At 40.5% G+C, this 20,975-nt stretch overlaps 1 protein-coding gene across 2 annotated transcripts in view; it reads left to right on the forward strand.

Annotated features, from left to right (window-relative positions):
• The window catches only part of CDH12 (cadherin 12), a 954,721-nt gene that overhangs the window by 331,784 nt on the left and 601,962 nt on the right, over window positions 1-20,975 (forward strand). The gene's annotated exons all lie outside the window — the stretch shown is intronic.

A 20,975-nucleotide genomic window follows, 5' to 3' on the forward strand; every position in this document is an offset into this window, starting at 1 on the left:
ATATTACTTTTGTTCAATTGGACATGTCTCATTTCAAAGGCAAACTTTAGATGAAGCTCTAACACAGGAAACAAAGAGACACTGTCTCAAATTTTCTTGTCTTTATTAATATTAATATGGCAGGCTAGCTCAGTTGTTTCTTGGGCAGGTGAATTGTAGGCTGCTTTTCCTTTGCTGATGGCAGGAAACTGAACTCTGAGATTTAGACACTTAGAGTTAACCTTCTCGAGATGGTAATTAAAGCACTGCCTTGACACTCCCTGCTTGGTAATTGCAGCATCTGTTCTTAGGCTCTAGTCAAAATAAGCTTCCCATTCTCACTTCTCAATCAGTGATCAATTAAGATTAACCATTGATATAATAGCTCAGAAAGAAAAGGTTAAAGAGATAAGGCAAATGTAATTAAACTAGTGTGGCTTTATGGATCTTGCTGTGATATTTATTCAACTCTCTCTGCATATTCACATTTAATACATGAGAAACTAAACCGTTTCCTTTTGTTTTTTAGCTTTTCTTTGATGAGACCTATTTATTCAAAAATTATTACAGTTTAATCTAGTTTTATAACATAATCAATTAATTTCAAGTATCAGATTTGAGTAAAATCCATACGAATTTTAGATACAATTTTTCAAGAGTAATAATTTGAAATGGAATCAACCATTTGATATCAAATACTAATTCCTTTTGCCATCTATCTTACTTTTCAATTTGTTTTCATCAATATGCAGAATTTCCATATGGAAAACATCTTACTTTTACCTTGTAAAATTTTCACATTTATATAGAAAATTTGGATACTTTTGAAATCTCTGATCTCGGATAATTTTGGAGTGGGGATTTCATTCCAGATCTCATGCTCAAATTGGTAGTATAAGAGAGCCTCCTAGTTCAGAATTAATTCCAGTAACCAGCAAAACCGATTCCCGTTTTGTCTTTTTTACAAAACCATGATTTCAGCGACCTAAATATTATCTATGATACAAGTATGAGTAATCAAAAATTAATACCACATCATACTAATTATTAATGCAGGAGTTTACGTCTTTTTCTTTGAAGCATTAAAATGTCCAGAGATCCAACTAAAAAAGAAGCACACTCTTCTCAAATGTCCTTTGGTTCTCTCTGTGCTATCACCAAAGTTAAAAGGAACATATAGGAATTCGATCATCATTTTATATAAAAATAGTTTAAATATAGAAACTTGAGAAAGGATAACTTTAAAGTAATTAGAATCTTCACTTGTTTTCAATGAGGCAAGAATTCAAATGAATGCAGAAGGCATTTGTAGAGAATGACTTGAAATTGCTTTCCTTTTAATGTGAGGGTTTTCGTGAACTTCAGGTAAGAAAATAGACCTGAAAGTAATCGCAATGAAATGATATCCAAGAGAGTGGATAGATAGAGTGGTAGGTATCCAAGAACATTGAAGATATAGGTTTCCAGCCCAACAAACTTAGTATTATAATATTTGTCTTTCATTAATTCAATTTTGAATAGAGTAATGCTCTGGGGCCTGTTTAAAATCCTACCATCTCCTTGCATAAATACACTTTTTGAACAATCAAAGAATAAGCAATCAATTTCTCTTCCAGAATTTCATAAAGTTTAGTGTTTGTCCTACTTGTCATTTACACTCATAATTACTTAACAAGTAATTAGATTAACTTACTACAAATCATCTGAAAATGAAAGACAAGATAAAGGAAATGATTCTTTTTTCATATGGCCAGCCCATACTTTGATTACTTAATAATTTTGTGTTCCAATATGAAAAATGTTGTGGTTGCAGAGAAGTTTGGATGAGATTTCTTTGTATGTTATGCTTGAAAGAGGAGGGAAAATGCAGAAATGATGCATTTGAACTGGACTTTAAAGCTAAGTGGCTACAAGTACGTCAGGAAAGGAGGATAGAGGTACATAAGGCATGAAGGTGTAGAATAGTTCATGTGTGGTGACTTTTAAGCCATTTGGACAGTTAGGAAATGCAGTGTATATCAAGTGTAAGCACATTTGTAGATAAATCTAGAAGAGTAGATACAACAAATGAACCTTGAAGAAAGTTTAAAAACTTATCTGGGCTGTGAGGTTTGTTAGGATATATGGAGCTATGTTTGTTGTTGCTACTTATTTTTGAGTGTGGAGAAACAACATGATCAGGGTGTGTGTGTGTAAATGTGTGTATTTAAGAAAATAATTGCTGGCAATGCATTAAGGGATTATATAAATGTATATTTTATATATATATATATATATAAATATTTGCCAGATCTTTAGGAAGTACCAATATCATCTTACTTGTGTCTAGACTCTATATTTTCTTAGACAATTACTTGTATGTAATCAATATTCAAAAGGCATTTGTTTATTTAGAGATATATTTAGTTTAGTGTAGAAACTAAATCAGATCCTTCAAGATTCCTTTAATACTTCATTTCATGATGCCAAGGGAAAAAGGAAAGTTTTGGAAATGAATACGGAGACTGACACAGAGGTAAACAAATATGAGATCTGTCTTAAAAAAAAAAAAAGTCTTTAGGGCATTGGTATGAATATCAGGTCTTGACACCAAGGAACCATGCCTCTCAGCAGTGATGAAGTGAAAAGGAAACTGATGAAAACACAGAGGGAGCAACAGATCTGCTCAGCCAGGAGTGGATTTGAGCATTTCTGGTTTTAGTGCTCACAACATCCTGCTGAGTTGACAATAGGGTTCAAAAAATGAATTGCAGAGCCATCTGTTTAAAAAAGAAATGTACTTTGTAAGGCATTACTAGAAATCATTTTGTAAATTTTGTTAGTGAGGTTTTCCCCTGATGGGTTATTGTTTGCACTGCAATTAGCACATTTGAAAAAAAAAAAAAAAAAGGTGCTGGGATATTTCTAATTTGGGGGAACTGTCAAAGGCTAGTCATTTGAGACATGCCTGTAAGGATTTCACAATGGACTTGTCATTAGGAATTATGAGTCGTCATCTGCACAAAATAATAAGCAGAGAAAATAAAGGAAAATACTGAGGAAGTTGACTATTTCTTCTTAGACTCTGCTTGACTTCTTATTCAGGAGAAAGAATTGTTCCAATTACTCATGATTGCTGCAAGTTTCCAGGATTATTAAAACAGGTTTACTACAAGCGATCACAGTAGAAGAAAAACAAAATCTAAAGAGGTACTTCGATCTTCCACAAATTTTCCTGTACATAATTTTTTTTTTTTTAAATTTCTTTGTCAGTATTTGGTTCAAAGAACCATAGGCCACAAGATGCTCTTAAAATCTTGCACCCTCCAAGACTGAAAGGTCGCTTAACATGTGTCTTTATTGCACGGCACATATCTTTAGTTAATTTTAAAGGTCACTTTCCTTCTGTGAACCTGAAGGTGGAGTTCCTTAACTAAAAAAGAAAGATATAAATACACTGAAAGGTTTTTCTGTTTTGTTTTGTCTTCTAGCTTGAAAGTAATCCTGTTTATATGTCATGCTGCTTTGATGTGTGACAGGTCCTAATCCAGGTTGTGGTCCTATCATTCAGGTTAGCTTAAAATTTCTTTAGGACGTAAGCAAGTAAAACTGTACATGGTCTTTGTTCTAAAAAAAAAAAAAAAAAAAAAAAAAAAAAATTCCTGCAGGAGAGATGAAGAGAATGCTTGGTTCTGGTCTATGGGACAACAATCCATAATTTACTTTGCAGATGTCTGTGTAATTTAAGCAGCAGGGGGAACAACCACACAGTTGTAGCTGCTCTGGGGAAAGGATGCCAGGAGGCTCATAAATCATGGTAAGGATTAAAAGCAATGAGTATTCATCTTCTTAGCCTCGTAAAGGCAGTATTGGAAAGCCAAGGGTTAGAACGTACAGAGCCTGGAATCTTCGTGCAGGGATAAAAGGTGTCAAAGTTTTTCAGGCTTTTCTCAATTAACACTGACCTGCCATTTGCAAGTCAGCAGAACATAATTTTAAAACTGGTTTTAAAAAGCCTCCTCTCCGGAGAGAAAATGAGTGGGCGAAATCAGAGAGGGTGACAAAGCATGAGGGACTCCTAACTGGGAAACGAACAAGGGGTAGTGGAAAGGGAGGTGGGCAGGGGGATGGGGTGACTGGGTGACAGGCACTGAGGGGGGCACTTGACAGGATGGGCCTTGGGTGTTATACTATATGTTGGCAAATCGAACTTCAATAAAATATATATGAAAAAATATAAAAGGGATAAAAATAAATGAAAATAATTTAAAAATTAAAAAATAAAATAAAAAGATAAAAAGCCTCCTTTCTTTCCGCATTTCAAAATAAGTGATCAGATGTATTTCTAGGGCGGATGAAAAATGGAGTCAAATTGTAAAGAAAGGCCAATCATCTTCTTAGATTAAAACATGTTTCGTTTTGGACGGTATCTGGAAAGTGACCTTAAAATAGCTCATCTGAAAAGACTTTATCATTTAGCTAAACATTTTTGATGTGAAATGTCATGAGGAAATTCTAACTTCACAATAGTCAAATGAAGGAGATATAGACAGCTGGGTGTCTTCTATAACATTTAGTAAACAAATGGCCTGTTACTAATTGTTTATATTTGAAGAATTATTCTAATCAAGGGTCTTTGGATGCAAATGAGTGAGTTGTCCACAGTGACAAGTTTCATTGTTTGTTGTTGTTGTTGAAGATAAACACTTTAATCGAATGTTAAAGCTTTTGAAAAATACCAATTTGCTAATTTTTTCAGTATTGTTTTAAATCAGTTCATGATATAGCCGAACTTGGCAATTTTATAAAAACACAAGTAAAGAGCAGAGAATAACAAAATTGCTTATTCGAGGATAATTATGAGCTTATTAAGGAGACACAAATAGACTCCAGTTTCTGATTCCCTAGTTCAATATCAAATATCCCTTGGCAAGGATTTATTTTTTTATCGTAGCCGATACTTAATTATCTATTTCAGTTAAGAGGAGCGATGGTGTGAGTAATCCAGAGTGGCCTATAATTAAAAATATATATTTGGCATTGAAACATATTTTGTGTCTTGATTTGAACATGATTTCATCTGACATTTTAGAAAGTCTTAACTGCCCTTCTTTGAAAACAACCAGAGTAACATAGCAGACATTTGAATTTGGGCTACTTCTGCACCGAATGTAACCTGTTCTACACCCCGTGATGGGGACAAATAACCTTTCTTGCCGTTTGGCAGACACTACGATGCTACTCCAGTTTCCTTCCAATACCTTTTTAGCTACATGTTCCCTTCCTCTGGAAGGGTGATCCAGGACCATGTGTTTCCAGACAAGCTTGTACAATGATTTTTTTTGAGTCAAACAGCTTTGTTGTATTGTGTGCCGGTGCATTTGGTTGTTGCTTGATCTATTTTGGGGCCACACCACCCTGCATATTCCATTAACAGTTTAAGAGAAGGAGGGTACAGAACTTGGGGACTCAGTGAGGCTTCTTTGCCTTATATCCAGTATCACTGGTATTGATTTTTTTTTATTTGGTGGTGCTAAAGATATGGTGGATACTTAATATGTGTTGTTGGATTAGACATCGACTAAATCACTTTTGACTTCATATTACTTCATATTATTACTTGCTATTTAACCACGAAATCGTGGGTCCTAAAAACAAACAAACAAACAATCTCCTAAAAATCAAACAAAAAATAATAGGCTACCAAAGAGCAAATATTTGCCCCTGAATTACTTTCAGTAATTATTAAATAGGGAAAATTGATTAGAGAGAAATGATATTATTTGTTAAAGGGATCTCAGTAGCATTTTAAAATGCTGTTTTATGTTTAAAATGCCTCTGTAGAATGAGTGAAGTAGAACAAAAACTAAATTACTTTTCCTCTTTATTTTATTTTTCCTTAATAATTTTCCTCTTAATCTACTTAAAGCATCCGAATATGGGGTTGGGAGGACTATAGATGATATAGAAGATGATACAGATTCACGGATTAGTTTACTCAAAAGTAGTTTTGAAAATAGTCCAAATATTAATTTGTGCCCAGAACTCTTCTCCAGGTAGTGGATAAACTTATGAAAAATACCATTAAAAATTAGTAACCACCATTGGTATTTTCATTCTAGCAAAGAGAAAAATAACCCAAGTAATGAAATTATACAATTTTTAATTTATATTAAGGTTGTAGATAAAATTCTTTATAAAATTCATAATGCTATGCAGAAAAATAAGTCAGGATGAGGGGTAGGTAGTTTCTGTGTTGTAGAGGAATGGAGAAATAATATTTTGCTAATTCTAAATGTATATTTGGAGAAGGTCCTCCCAATTAAATAATATTTGAAAAGACTTGAAGGAGAAGTTGGAGCAAGCCATGAAGGTACACACATACACATATAATGCATGTATGTCAGACATAGATGTTCATCTTAAGACATTTTAAATGATCAGTGAAGTAATTAGCAGAACAACACAAGATCTAACTCTGGAAATAGAAGAGAAACAAAGTGTAGGAAAACAACCACCAAGGGTATATTAAAAATTATGAAAAAAGCCCAGAGAAACTTAGTATGAATGTTTTAAACTTTTGCAATGTAAGTCAGCTGGCTTGAAACGGAAGGGGACCCATGGGTTTCTGGCATCAAAGAAATACAGAAGAAGGAGAGTATTCCACTCCCTTCAAATCCCAGAGAAAAACAAAGAAGAAACCCACTTAAACGGGTTTATTACAGGTCAGACACTGTTCTAAGCATCTGCAAATGTTATATGCAAACTTAAACTCACATCGTCCTTATAACAACCCTCTGAGATGACACGAGTTTTAAGTCTATATTATCCTATGTTATAGATAGAGGAAATGAAGCTTGGAGAAGTTAAATAATTTGCCCGCATTAATACTACTCATAAATGGCTATCCTGGATTCCAATCTAGACAATCCAGTGAAAAGATCAGGCTTATAAATTCTACAATTTGGTGCCACATTACGACCTCTAACTCCTGGAACCTTAAGCTGTCCAGGTGACCCATTAGGGCCCAGTAGAGTAGATGCTACTTTGTTAACCATATGATAGATAATGCATTTCGTTTTATGTTGCTGACATGAAAAATTTGTTTTTGACTCTGAGTTTACATGCTCTGGGAAAAGTGGTGAAACATAATGTATATTTATTTTGACCTGTGTCACTTTGTTATAATCTTTCATTGGTAATTTGAAATGCGTATGACAAATGTGTTTTAGGACTTTTGAACCATGAACCACAAGTATGTCTTTATTTGCTTTAAAATGGCATAGAAATCCCAAAGATAAACTGCTCTTTACACCTAAATAATCTGCATGCCCCCCCCCCCCGTATTTTAGCTGCATAGTTGGTTGTAATAGGTGCTATAAGAGGGGTGCCCACTAAGGGTGTTTTTACAAGAAAGTGAGAAGGCTACACCACTGAAACTGTACCAAGGGTTTAGGATCAAGGGAAGAAATCCTGAGGGTGGTTTTGGAATAAGATAAAGAGTCATAAAGAAACTCAAAATGGTGGTAAGAGTCAGTGAAAGTCCGTGTTGCCAAATGGGCTGCATATAAAGACAGGAGGTATATGATCAAGAAATGGTGATGGAATTCTGTATGTTGACAAATTGAACACCAATAAAAAATAAATTTATTAAATTAAAAAAAAAAAAAAAGAAATGGTGATGGAGGTTTTCTGACCAAAGAAAATGAAACACTGCCAGGCTTTTAGAACTGCCAAAAATGGTCGGATCTCAACTTAGTTGCCTGGGTACTCTAAAGTCTTTGTAAGAGCCAGAGCATGGCAACAGTGGAAATGAGTAAAAACACTTCACCTATCTTTCCACCCAAGCACCATCGCTGAATATTGAGATTTTTATGGGGTTAGAAGAAATCATACTGTGTCCTTAGTATAAATTAACCAAACAGTTCCATCAAATTTATGGCAGGTACAAATTATAACCTTTCCTATGTTCTTACCTTGCTCTGATTTTCCAAGAACTATAACTTGTGATATCCAAAGAAGAGATCATCAATTTACTTTGAGGCTTCTCATAAGGTAGTTCCATCAATAGGATATACAGTAATTCAGTCTGAAAGGCCCTTGTACCTGCATCTAATCTACATTATCAAAAGTGTATTTTTAAACTTCATCTACCTATATTTTTCACAATAATCATTTATCATCATTACATGTTATTATAATAATATATATACATTATTTAAGATTAGTTTTAGCCAGTGCCCCCAAATGATAAGGAGGCATATTTCCTAAGAATTCTTTTCATAATTGCATGGATTGCAATGTCACAGACTATATTTGCAGTGAGACTTAAATATGTAATGACAATATTATGTCTGTTTTCAGAACCTATATGACATTTCCCGTGAGCAGCCTCTCCTTCGGTTTAAAATTTCATGATGTCCAAAAATTTAAGTAGTGTCTGAAAATGCATATCAGTATCTTTAGGGTATTGTTCATTCGGTCTGTCACATCCTTCCCTGGGCTTCCCTTAAAGATGCAAGGAGCTCATGGGATCTTGTAGAATTGGGAGCAAGAGGGCTCCTTGGAACAGTGATGAGCCTGTCCTGTGGAATGATTGGCATCTGCTCAGTTCCTTTGAGTCCAGTTGCTTCCATGAACAGATTTGTTATATATTATTGATATTTTTGGCTAATACACATGTCATCTCTTCTTCTCAGTTCATTGAGGTCCTTCCTCTGTTACCCATGCTGCTTCAACCTCATGAGTCTTCTGAGGTTGCAGATTTTGAGTGTAGCCACCTTGTTGCCTTTTCGAGTGCCTGAGAGCACTGAGTTTTGACTCATTTTCCCCTCGTGTGTTTGGCTGTACCCATTCGATGACTATCTTCGTATGTTCTCCATAGCCAGACTTCACTGCCAGATGGAAGCTGCTACTTCAACTGTGGACAGACACAGGGTCCTTGGAAATCAAATACATTGTTTGTACATAATGCATAGGGTCTCATGCCCCTGTTAATTGAATTAATATTTACAAAAATACATCCTCCTCTTCTAGCTTAATAATTCTTTCCCACACATGGATAGCCTATTACCACAGTGAGTGTTCCAAGACTTTCAATGAACATTTTTTTCAAGGCATGTTTATATCAAGAGCAGTAAGCTCCTTTAAAGTTTTTGCTGCATATGATGAGACAGATGGAGAAATTCATTTCTTTAAGCACGATATTTATTGCATCTTTCTATGTTATTTGAAACCCATTCCTCCTCTTGCCCCTAGGGGATGTCTGTCATCTAAGCACATGTTTGAAACTAGATAGAAAGCATATGCCCTGTGCATCCCATGAGGGAGACAGAAAGGGTGAAATATAGGATAACTGCATCTTCAGTTGTGCAAAAGGGAGTCTCTTTTTTGTGACTGAAATTCCTTGCATAGTGCACGATGCTGTGTGGTAGCCTTCTGGTAGTTTAATTATCATTGCATTTCATTTCATAACTAGAATGGGTCTTCTGGAAGCTAAGGAATATTGAAACTTGGCATAAATGTCTCTGGGGTGTAATTATATCTAAAATCGAATTCTTAGGCCTTATCACAGAGTACTCCTTGTGTTTCAGAGCAGCAATAGGTAACTCTAGTGACAAATTTATCCTGACCTTATGTGTCTTACAAAGCTCTTCGCGGTCTCATTTTTGTTTTGCTGCTTTATTTAGAGCCACTCTTCACCCGGTACTCTGTGCTAACACATACACACTACAAAACCTCCAGTTTCTCAGCTACAGCCTGACAGGGCTTTCGCATGCTCACACTTGGCCCAAAACTCCCCTCCCCTGCTGTCCACCTGCACATGCCTTCCCTCCCCATCTCACGACTCACCACTCAACTGTCCCTCTGTTCTCTGCGTCTTTCTTGTCTCCAGAATCTGTGGCAGGTTCATTAGTTTGGCCATCCCATCACATTGGATTCTAGGCTGTTTGTTTTTCTGTATTGGATAATAAACTGCAGGTATCATGGTCTCCTGGCCTCATCTCAAGCCCTGGCTCCACGCCTTCCAATCGCCTATTCTCAATCTAGTATGTTCCTGTTAGACTGGCCTTCTTCCACTTACTCGGTCTCCCCATCACCCATCACCTCAGGATATCCATATACTTTTCCATCTTCAAAGCGACAGTTTTATCCCCTTCCATCCATAATTACTTGAGAAGAATTTTACTCAATTTTCAGATCACCTCAATGGATACTTATTTGGGGAAAAATGAAGGTTAAGAAAAAAAAAATCTGATTTAATTGAGGTGAGCCTAAATTGTGAGCAACAATTACATTGCATTAGATGTTTGGCTTGTAATTTTGGATTTAGAGGAATGATTATCACTGACTTAAGGGCCTAGAAGAATTAGGTTAGTTTAAAAAGAAAAACATGTTAAATACACCATAAGACTTTAAGAGGGGTTCAAAATTCAATCTTATAAAATTAGTCACTGGAGCACTGCATGGCAATGCGATGGTGGGAGAAAGGAGTAAACATCAGTCACGTTATTTCGGAACTGTGTTATCAAGGGATACATTATCATGCTGATTCACTCCAACAGACTAGCATAAATCTGAGGCTCATTAAGAGATAACAGGAATCTCTATGTTAAGCAGAAAGTTGATTTTTATGAAGAAGTACCTGTTTGAAAGTATGTAAGCTACGGTGGGAGGAGCTGGTGCTGTCTAGACGTCCTGGAATGAGACTCAGAACACCATCAAAGGGATGGGCAGCCAAAGGGTTGTCTCCCTTGGGACAGGAAGGAACGTGGGGAGAAGAAGGTACCGACAGCTCTGGGATAATTCTTAGTCAAAATCCCAAAACTCCCCACCCACAGCTGACTGCAAGAGCACATGGCCTTCCCCACAACCCATGTATGGGGAGTTGCAGCTCCAAGGGCTGGCTTAGCAACACACCCTCCGGCCAGATGGATACCACTAAACTGGCTGATTCCACATCATCGTCCTCTCTTTTCCTGCTTAACTTGGTTCACAGCTAAATGCAAGGATCTCAGAACGCGTCTCATTGGCAGAAAACAAATCATGTGGAGTCTTAGCTTGACAAAATGTGAAAAGCAAATTTCACTCTCTAGCATCTGCCGGATGTTAAAGCAACACTCGAAGGCAGTTGGTTAACAGTTCTTCAGCGAACCAGTACCCTTTACGTTAAAAGATATTTTTTCAAATATTACTCTGAACCCTTCATAGGTGCTATTTTTTGTTGAGTAAAAAGTGAGTGAATATTGGCAATTTTTTATTATTTGAACGATGTGCATATAAATGTCATATATATGTTATATATATGTATATAATTTCCTTAAATGGAAACCGTTGTCTGTGCCACCCAGACCAGCCTGCTCCGCCTGCAGCTGCACAGCTCCCCACCGCCCTTTTTTTAAAGCCCCATTCCTGCTCATTGTTTTATTTCTCTTGTGCTGTTCCAGTCCCTGAGTACATCAGACATAGGGCTGCGTTAGGACGGCATAAAAAAGCATCAGTTTCACCTCCCAACTCTGCTAACTCCTCCAGTGAACATACACATGGATAATGGTCTTTTAACATACCTGGCAATTTAGAATCTTTTCTTGAATACGTTGAGAATGTCTAACTCCTGTTGGAAACTTTAGCTCTTTAAATGTAGAATCTGTATTGTCAAACCGTATCTTTTTTGTACTTGGTAGGAATGGTGTAGTAGACACATCATATTTAATTAAGCAACAACCTCCAGTTTCTGCAGTGGGGGGTTTTAACATCATTGGTTAGATCTTTTGTTTTATCTTGCTCTTTTTCATCATCTTGAAATACCATATTTCTAGGCTTCTTTTCCATTTCTGGTTTTCCTGACTCTAGATTAAAACCTATATCTTCACTGTTGACATCCTGGATATATTCCCTGGTTGCACAAGCTTCAACATTTTCTCCATATTTGACTTTTTCTTGACTCTTCATTGCTAGAATGCCTGCAATTACATGTCGTGTTTCTTGGATAGGCTGAGCCCCTGCCAAAATAGTTTTCTCATAGATTGTGATGATATTTTCAATAGGACTTGTGAGTGGTACAATAGGTGCAAGGCATCTCCTAATCTTAAGTTTTTTGGCATCTGGAATATATATGTTATATATATATAAATACATATGATATATATAAATGTCATCGGTCATGAAAATAATGAAAAACATTAGTTGTTGATAATAGGCCGTTGGATAGAGGTAAAACAGTATCTGTAAGTTTTGAATGTATAGTCTGAACCTATAGAAGCTGAAGCTCACAGAGAAAGAATAGTCATGCAAGTACAACTAGATCCAATGGTACTGCATTTTGATTGCCTTCTTTTCACCTTGGTAGAGGGGGTTCAGCCCCAGGGTTACAGCTATCGCTGAACACACAATACCTGACACTGGGCAGATGCCATGGGCAGCAGTTTATTAGGCGCACATACCCATAGCATGGAGGGGGGGACACTGTGCCATACGGGGGCCGCGTGGGGGGCGTACTTGGGAAGAGTAAACAAGCAAGGGCTGTGGGAGGCAGGCTTGGTAATAACAGGATTAGATGATCTCCTGTGCCTGCAGGAGTGACTTTGGTGAATAATCCCGTGGGCTGCTGGGAACTGACATTTGCTCCCTGGGGGTAGTCAGGCACTGTGCCTGATTCCTGTGATTAGGACAGTTGTTTGGCGAGTAGACCTTATTCGTGGGCCCACAATGAGAGGGGGAAGTTGCCATGAAGACGTTCAAGGCCCTCCTGGTTCCTCCCCCAGCCTCATGCCAAGGAACACACAGTAGCAGGACTTAATTTTAGGCCTTTTACCACAAACGGTGGTATGTTCGCATACATAATGTGAATATAATTCTTTTTTTTTAATTTGGAAGTAAAGACAATTGATAAGTTTCAGATTTCTTGTAGGAAGTGTTTTAAATTGACATTTAATAAGATTATAAATTTAGTTCCTTTCTCTTGAGCCACATTTCACATGTCCAAGAGCCACATGCATGTGATTAGTGACTGTTGTATATAGACCATCATTGAAACGAACAAATGGGCACTCAAATAATTAACATTTATAGCCTAGTGGATGCAGAGATTAAAACTCGGTTCTAAACTTACTTAAACTATCAGATATTTATATTTCTTGTTTGGGATCATATGGTAGTTGGGCTAGAGATGGAGAAAACGATACCTCTTTACAAGAGAATACATCAGAGGAAACACATATGTAATTGGACAACCAAATTAAAATTATACAGAAATAATTCAGGTGAAGTGAGAAATTCAATCTTCTCTACCTAATTTTAAAAAATGTTATTCTAGTTTCAGTAATAATGGCATCTTAAAAATAATGTGTGCTCCATGAACCTTAAATCTATTCTCAGGGCCATGTTTAGTGCCTCGCAAATATTGGGTACATGAATGAAATTGAGCATGTGCATCCGTTCATCGAGTTACTCGTTCATTTAACAGTTTTCAGCCATGCAGTCTAAGCACAATTTGGTTGCCTTGGGATATTTTTTTTTTAAGATTTTATTTATTTATTCATGACAGAGAGAGAGAGAGAGAGAGAGAGAGAGGCAGAGACACAGGCAGAGGGAGAAGCAGGCTCCATGCAGGGAGCTCCACATGGGACTTGATCCTGGGTCTCCAGGATCACGCCCTGGGCTGAAGGCAGATGCCCAACCACGGAGCCACCCAGGTGACCCTCCCTTGGGATAATGTTGAATGAACTCGATATGTGTCTGCTCCCCTAGAGTTTTCCATTGTGATGGAGAATGACAGAAAAATCAATGAACGAATTATGACTCTATAATAAGAAATGATTAGAGATTCATAAAGTACAATGAAGTCAGGCAAGTTGATGTGATTGGTAGCATCTGGGAGCTTCACTTCTGATTGGCGGTCAGAGTACCTGTCTCTGAGATGAAACCATAAGACGATGAAGTCCAAGAGATTGTCAGGAGCAAATATGGCAGATCTCGTTGGCACGATAAGGGGCTTGGGTCTTCTCTGTATGACCAGTGGTTGTTAGACTATTATGCAAGGGAATAGTATGATGAGAAAACCCAAAGTTACTAACTTCTGAGGAAAGCAGAGAGGGAAAGTTTGTTTACAGGGGTAGGGGACTGAAGATGGACAGCTGCACACTCGTGGACTCCAAGCCTAGGGTGGGAGATGGTCCAGCAAAGACGAAGAGATGACCCAGAGACAGTGCTCGAGAGCCACGTCTGTTGGGGGAACTTACGTACAGGGAGCCTGGGAGCAGCAGACCGGACAAAGCATCTGCTGCTGGGATCTGCACACAGCAAGCTTCTGTAGCATAGCAACTTGGCCTAGCAACTCTCTGCAGCTTCTCCCTCCTTGCATGGCCAGAGTTTCAAGGACATCAAAGCTTGACATCGGAACACTCTTTGTGACAAAGGAGATACTCCAGGTTGGCCACCCCCTGAGCCCCTGACTTTGAACGCTGAACATGTTCTTCTGCATATTATGCTTGATGGGGAGACAGAGGGAGGATGGGATCTTTGTATCTCAAGATAGTGATTAACAGGAACATTCTGTGCTTGCTTGTGCAAGCTAGCTCTGCAGCGCGTACCGTGCACCCCACCCCTGCACCCCCGCATGCACTGGGTGGCCTACATATTCCCTATGCACCCCTGTCCCTGGGGCCAGGTGTGCTGAGGGGCATTGCAACCAAATCCCACAGCAAAAGGACAAGCCACAGCATCGAAATGTAGCACAAATAACTAAGAAAACTATAGAAAAACATTTCTCCAGGGGAATCTAAGGTGTTTCATAGGCACCAGAAAAAGCAAGTCACCATCGTCCAATAGAATTCAGGTGTTGTTGTTGTTCCGGGCTAACACCACCCGAGCTGGGGCTTCTCTCTAGGTTGGTAGCACCGCATTGTTTGCCCTCCTCTCTGGTATGAGGTGGAACAAACCTGGAAAGGGTAGTAGAGGTATAGCAATGCTCCATAAGGTCATCATGACCATGTCCTTTTTGTAATGAGAGGCCTGGGGGTTACGCACTTTCCCTGTCTTTGGTGGAGTAGAGCACAGAAACGGGGTGATGGTTAGGTCCTGTTTTATCCCTGTTCCCGAGGGGACTGGAAACCCCAGCAGACCCTAGGTGACCCGTGTATTTGTTACGTGCCCCTCGGCCACAGTGTCCCTGGGGCCAGGTATGTGGAGGGACATTGCAGCCAAATCTTGCGTGCCATCCCCAGGGCCCTTTAATGGCATGTTTCCCTAGAGTTAGATCTTGTGGCAAGGTGACCTTGGGTCCCTACCTGTGGCAAACAACATCCTTCCTGCGTGCTGCCTCATTTTTATTCTTTTTTTTTTAGATTTTATTTATTTGAGAGAGAGAGAGAGAGCACAAGCAGTGTATGTGTTGCAGGGGCGGGGGAGGGGCAGGCAGAGGGAGAGGCTGAGCATAGAGCCCGACATGGGGCTCGACCCCGGGACCCCATGATCATGACCTGAGCCAAAGGCAGACAGTTAACCGACTGAGCCAGCCACGTGCCCCTGTGCTGCCTCCTTGTGTTCTAGGGGTGGCATCAGGTGTTTGAGGGGGTAGAGAATAGGCACCAGACCAATTGGAACGTACATGGTTACTTAATACCCGTGTAGCTGTTGACAGGTAGCATGTCTAAAAGGTCAACGAACCGGATATCTCCCCAGAGTTGTTTCAGAAATCCGTCCATGCAGACTGTGTGGTAGATGGACATGCCGGTGGAGGCCCTGAGCCTCGCCTTCTCTCGCATTTCACGTCCTATAGAATGGGGGATCCCTGGGTGGCGCAGCGGTTTGGCGCCTGCCTTTGGCCCAGGGCGCGATCCTGGAGACCCGGGATCGAATCCCACGTCGGGCTCCCGGTGCATGGAGCCTGCTTCTCTCTCTGCTTGTGTCTCTGCCTCTCTCTCTCTCTCTATGTGTGACTATCATAAAAAAAAAAAAAAAAAAAAAAATTTAGAATGGGAGCGTCGGTTGGTGTCGGTGTCAGGGGGAGGCCTGTACACCGCACGCACTTCCAGACCACAGAGGGTGCCTTCTGCGCACTGCGCCTCCCAGGGAGGCTCGCAGGAGGCCTACGTTTCAGCACACGTCACAGCACGACGTCAGCTATCAGAGAGGAGCGAGGGACTGATGTCAACATCAGGGGGCCGCCTTCCTTCTTGCTGACTGTCTAGTGTCTGTTGGCAAAGGTCACGGTCATTCCCAGGCACAGGTTGGGCACCGTTGGCAGACGGCTACCGCGGCTTTGTCATGCAGCGGTAGCAGTAGTCTGCAAGGTCCATTACCCGCAGTGTCCCATCTTCGGGCCCAGCCAGGTGGCGGTGTCTTCTGCTGGCGCATCGTCTAGGAGGCAGACACAGGCCAGCTCATGAGCCTGTGGATCGCCAGGTGGGGCGTGTGCCGGGTGTGCATCTGCATGATACACGGTGATGTCCATACCTTGTAAGTGCGTGTCCTCCCACATGCTGTTGCCTTAGAGCGGGTGTCCGCTACCGCTACCATCCAGTCCTCTGCGTCTCGCTAGAGAGGCCGTGTGGTCAGTCCTCTGGGGGATGCCCGGCTGTCTGTCCAGAGAACAGTCGGCAGGCTCCTGGAGCCAGCCAGTCCATGCTGCTCACAGTTTGGCCCTCTGAGTACCATGTCCAGCGCCAGAGTCTACCCAGAGAGTGTCAGCTGGGGGTCGGGTGGCAGTAGCTATCCAGGTGCAGGGCTTGCCCCTCGCTGACCCTTCAGTGTCCCAGGCATGCTCAGGAACTGCTCTGTTCCTTCCTGCACAAAGGATGGCAGCTGCGGTGGCTCTTTCAGAGGTGACCTAAATCACCGGGCCAAGAAAGGACTGTAAGGGGGGCTCTTTGTCGAGACGGTAGGCTGTTGCAAGTAGGCATGCCGTTTGGCTACAGCTTAGGTTATAAATAATCATATAAATGCCTCTGTGATTTGGGCTTTTGGAATGTACCCTTTAGCCATCCTGCTGTAGGATACAGAGTGTGAACAGTCCCTGGGGTCCCTTTGGGGACACCTTCTACTTTCTGTAAGGCATGATTAGTAGCACACAGCTATTGCTCTAAGACACTACATTGTAGGGGGATCCCTGGTGGCTCAGTGGTTTAGCATCTGCCTTCGGCCCAGGGCGTGATCCTGGAGTCTTGGGATCAAGTCCCACATCGGGCTCCCTGCAGGAAGCCTGCTTCTCCCTCTGCCTGTGTCTCTGCCTCTCTGTGTGTCTCTCATGAATAAATAAATAAAATATTAAAAACAAAACACTATATTGTGTCTCAGCTCCTTCCCACAATTGTGACCAGAAGCCCAATGGTACTTGTTTGTGTCCTTGCTGTTACCACAAGCCCCATCCAAACCTTTCTGGGGAACTGGCTGCCTCCAACTTCCATGGCCTTCCCTGTACAAGGGCACCGAAGGCAGATCTGTTTAATGGCCACCTTGGCTTGGTCCAATGCTTCAGTGTCCTCGGAGGACCAGGCCCACTGGGCTTCCATTTTTAAATTGCTCTATAAAGGGGCCAAAGCGATAGAGCCAGGCAAAGGATACATGGATGCCCATTCCCTAAGAGATCTAGGAAAGTTTGCAACTGCTGTGGGGTGTTAAGACATGGGCACGCCTGCATTTTTATTAATAGCTGCTGCAGGGACAACTTCTGTTTTACCGGAGCACGTAACACCCAAGTACTTGGCCACCAAGCCAGCGCCCTGGTTTCCTGTGGATTCACAGCCCATCCTCTCCCTCTTGATGCCCCAGCAAAGCCAGCAAGGTGTCTTGTAACACTGGCAAGTCTTTGCATTTTGAACATTGCCTCGTGAGTTGATGCGCTCATCTCACTGATTTGGGGAAGGAGAAGAAGGATTGGTCTTGGGCCATCACCCCTTGACATATTGAAATTTTTTTTTAATTTTTATTTATTTATGATAGTCACAGAGAGAGAAAGAGAGAGAGGCAGAGACATAGGCAGAGGGAGAAGCAGGCTCCATGCACCGGAAGCCCGATGTGGGATTCGATCCCGGGTCTCCAGGATCGGGCCCTGGGCCAAAGGCAGGCGCCAAACCGCTGCGCCACCCAGGGATCCCTACCCCTTGACATATTGTGGGGCCACACAGGTAGCCTTGGGGGAGACTTGAAGGGTTTCTCATTGTCCCTCCTACATAAAGGCAAAATGATCTATCTTAGTGATCAGAAACCTGGATTTGTCAAAGTCTTTTCCATGAATATCCTGAAACATGGAGTACTTTTGCAGGAATATATATATTATATTATATATATTATTTTAATAATATATAATAATATTTTAATTCAATAATTAAATTATTAACAATAAATTCATAAATAAATTATAAATAAATAATAATTTTAATTTTAATAACATATATTATTTTAATATAATATTTATAATGCATTGTTAATAATTGATTTATAAATTATTAATAAATAATTAATAGTTTTGATTTTGATAATATCTATTATTTTAATATTTATAATGCATATTAGAAAAAAGAATATATGACATATAATATATTATATATAATATTATTATATAAAATAATATTATGATACAATAATTATAATTATTAAAATTACTAAATAAAATATTATAATATTATAATTATATATTTATAAATATATGAAATTATTATATTATTATATTATATTTATATATATATTATATATTTTTCTTTTTTCTGCCAAAGTGTCAGGGTAAGACAAAGACTCCATAAATAACAAAAGACTTTAAAACGGCCATTGTTAAAGATCTGGTGAGTTTCTTGTAAACCTGGTAAAGACAAAACATGGAAACTTGGTTTCTCTGGGCAGATAAAGGGAAAAAAAGTCACAACACAGTAACGGACCTTTGTTTACAATATCTTGTCAAGAGAAGAGAGAAAAACCAAATCCTAATCTTATGCCAGTGTATTCTTAAGATGTATGAATTTCGATCTTAGTCCTGACCACACACAAAAAAGTCTTCTCCAAAGATTCCCCTTCACAAACCTTCTACAACTTTCTTTTTCTATTCAGATTTTGACCTAAGTCTTCCCTATCTAAACAACCAGTCTTATTTCAGGACAAAAATTACTTTCTTTTCCCTTAACCAAAAAGTACTGTCATTCTTCGGCACACATTTCCTATTTTCCTACATGCAGCGTCGCTTTCCTTGTCATTTCCAGCTGTCTTAATTTTAAAGAGCCTCCCCCGCCATGCCCCTGCCCCCCTTTATTTTTCTTCAGTGTCTGTGGGCCACGTTTTGGTCATCTTCAGGGGTGTTTACATTTTACAGCCATGATCAGATTTACAACTTCAAGGGACAGAGAGGGGAGGTGGTTTCTTCTAGGAGTTTTAGGGATAATTAATTATATTGAAAAATTTCCTTCATATCAAGTGTTAGAAAACGTGGGGCATTTTGTCTGTTTTCTCATCAGTTCCTCGTCAGGCTGTGTTGTGAGTGCCCGGATCTTAACCAGGACACCTTGTGCCCTCCTAGTTTTGGAAAACATCTCACTGAGGTCTCTAACTTATCCTGCTCTCCCATCTTGTCCGCCAGTTGGTCCTGAGGCCATCAGCCAAGGGCTACTTTCATTGCCTTTTCCAATCTTAGCTAGTCTCTTAACTCCCAGGCATGAGCCTCAGCCTCCAGCCTGGCATTGCTCATCAGATCCACTGCCCATAGTGGAGGCCAACCCACTGTGACTACCGTGTGCTTCCCTCCCTGGCCGCAGAGCACGCTTCCTCCAAGTGCATTAGGCCACCTGGCATTTTCAGGCTCTTCTCATACTTATACTCACAAATATCTGATATGCAGGCCACCTCCCTCCCTGACAGAGGGCAATGGCCAACAAGGGACTTCCCCATAGAGTCCCCCTTTTACCCTTTCCAACATCTTGGGTTTTCCTCTGGCCTCTGGGCTGGCTTGCTCATTGGGTAGCTGCACCCCCAACTGACTCTAAGCCAAGGGTGGGAGATGGTCCAGCAAGGACGAAAAGATGACCCAGAGACAGCGCTCGAGAGCCACGTCTGTTGGGGGAACTTACATACAGGGAGCCTGGGAGCAGCAGACCGGACAAAGCATCTGCTGCTGGGATCTGCACACAGCAAGCTTCTGTAGCATAGCAACTTAGCCTAGCAACTCTCTGCAGCTTCTCCCTCCTTGCATGGCCAGAGTTTCAAGGACATCAAAGCTTGACATCGGAACACTCTTTGTGACAAAGGAGATACTCCAGGTTGGCCACCCCCTGAGCCCCTGACCTTGAACAAGTTCACATGTTCTTCTGCGTATTATGCTTGATGGGGCGACAGAGGGAGGATGGGATCTCTGTATTCTCAAGATAGTGATTACCCAGGGACATCCAGGATGTGCTTGTACAACCTAGTTATCCAGCGCTTACAGATGACATCTGGAAGGCGTTCGGCATGGAGACAGAAGTAAAAGAATGAGCAGTATTTTGACAAATACATTTAAGGCAGGACTGCCTAATGGTAGAGGGAGAAAAAAAAGTGAAGGAGTTTTAGGAAGATTATTTGGAAGAGGTGAACTTCACGCTTAGAGTGTTGTATTTGCCTAGAAAGAACACTGCAAGGTCACTGGGTGTCTTGTTACCTTCACTGCTGTCTCCTTGTAGAGGACGTGTTCTGCTCCTTCTCTTTTGCTACACCACACGCTGAATTCTCCAGTGGGAAAATATTCTTCATGGCACTGCCGTTTCTGCTTCCGCAAGACTGTCCCTTGGTCACAGCTTTCAATAGTCAGACATGCCCTGTGTCATTGGCTGAATTGTGTCCCTCTCCAAATTCATGTGCTGAAGCCCCAACTCCTAGTACCTCAGAGTATGGACTGAGGATAATGTCCTTAAATAGGTAATTAAATTAATGAGGTCATTGGAGAGGGCCCTAATCCAATACTCTTGTGGCCTTAGAAGAGGCACTTTGGGCACAGACAGGAGCAGGGCTGATGTGAAGATACAGGGATCACACAGTCATGTGGAAGCCAAGGGGAAAGC

Source organism: Canis lupus, chromosome 4 (genome assembly GCF_048164855.1).
Source record: "Canis lupus baileyi chromosome 4, mCanLup2.hap1, whole genome shotgun sequence".
NCBI lineage: Eukaryota > Metazoa > Chordata > Mammalia > Carnivora > Canidae > Canis > Canis lupus.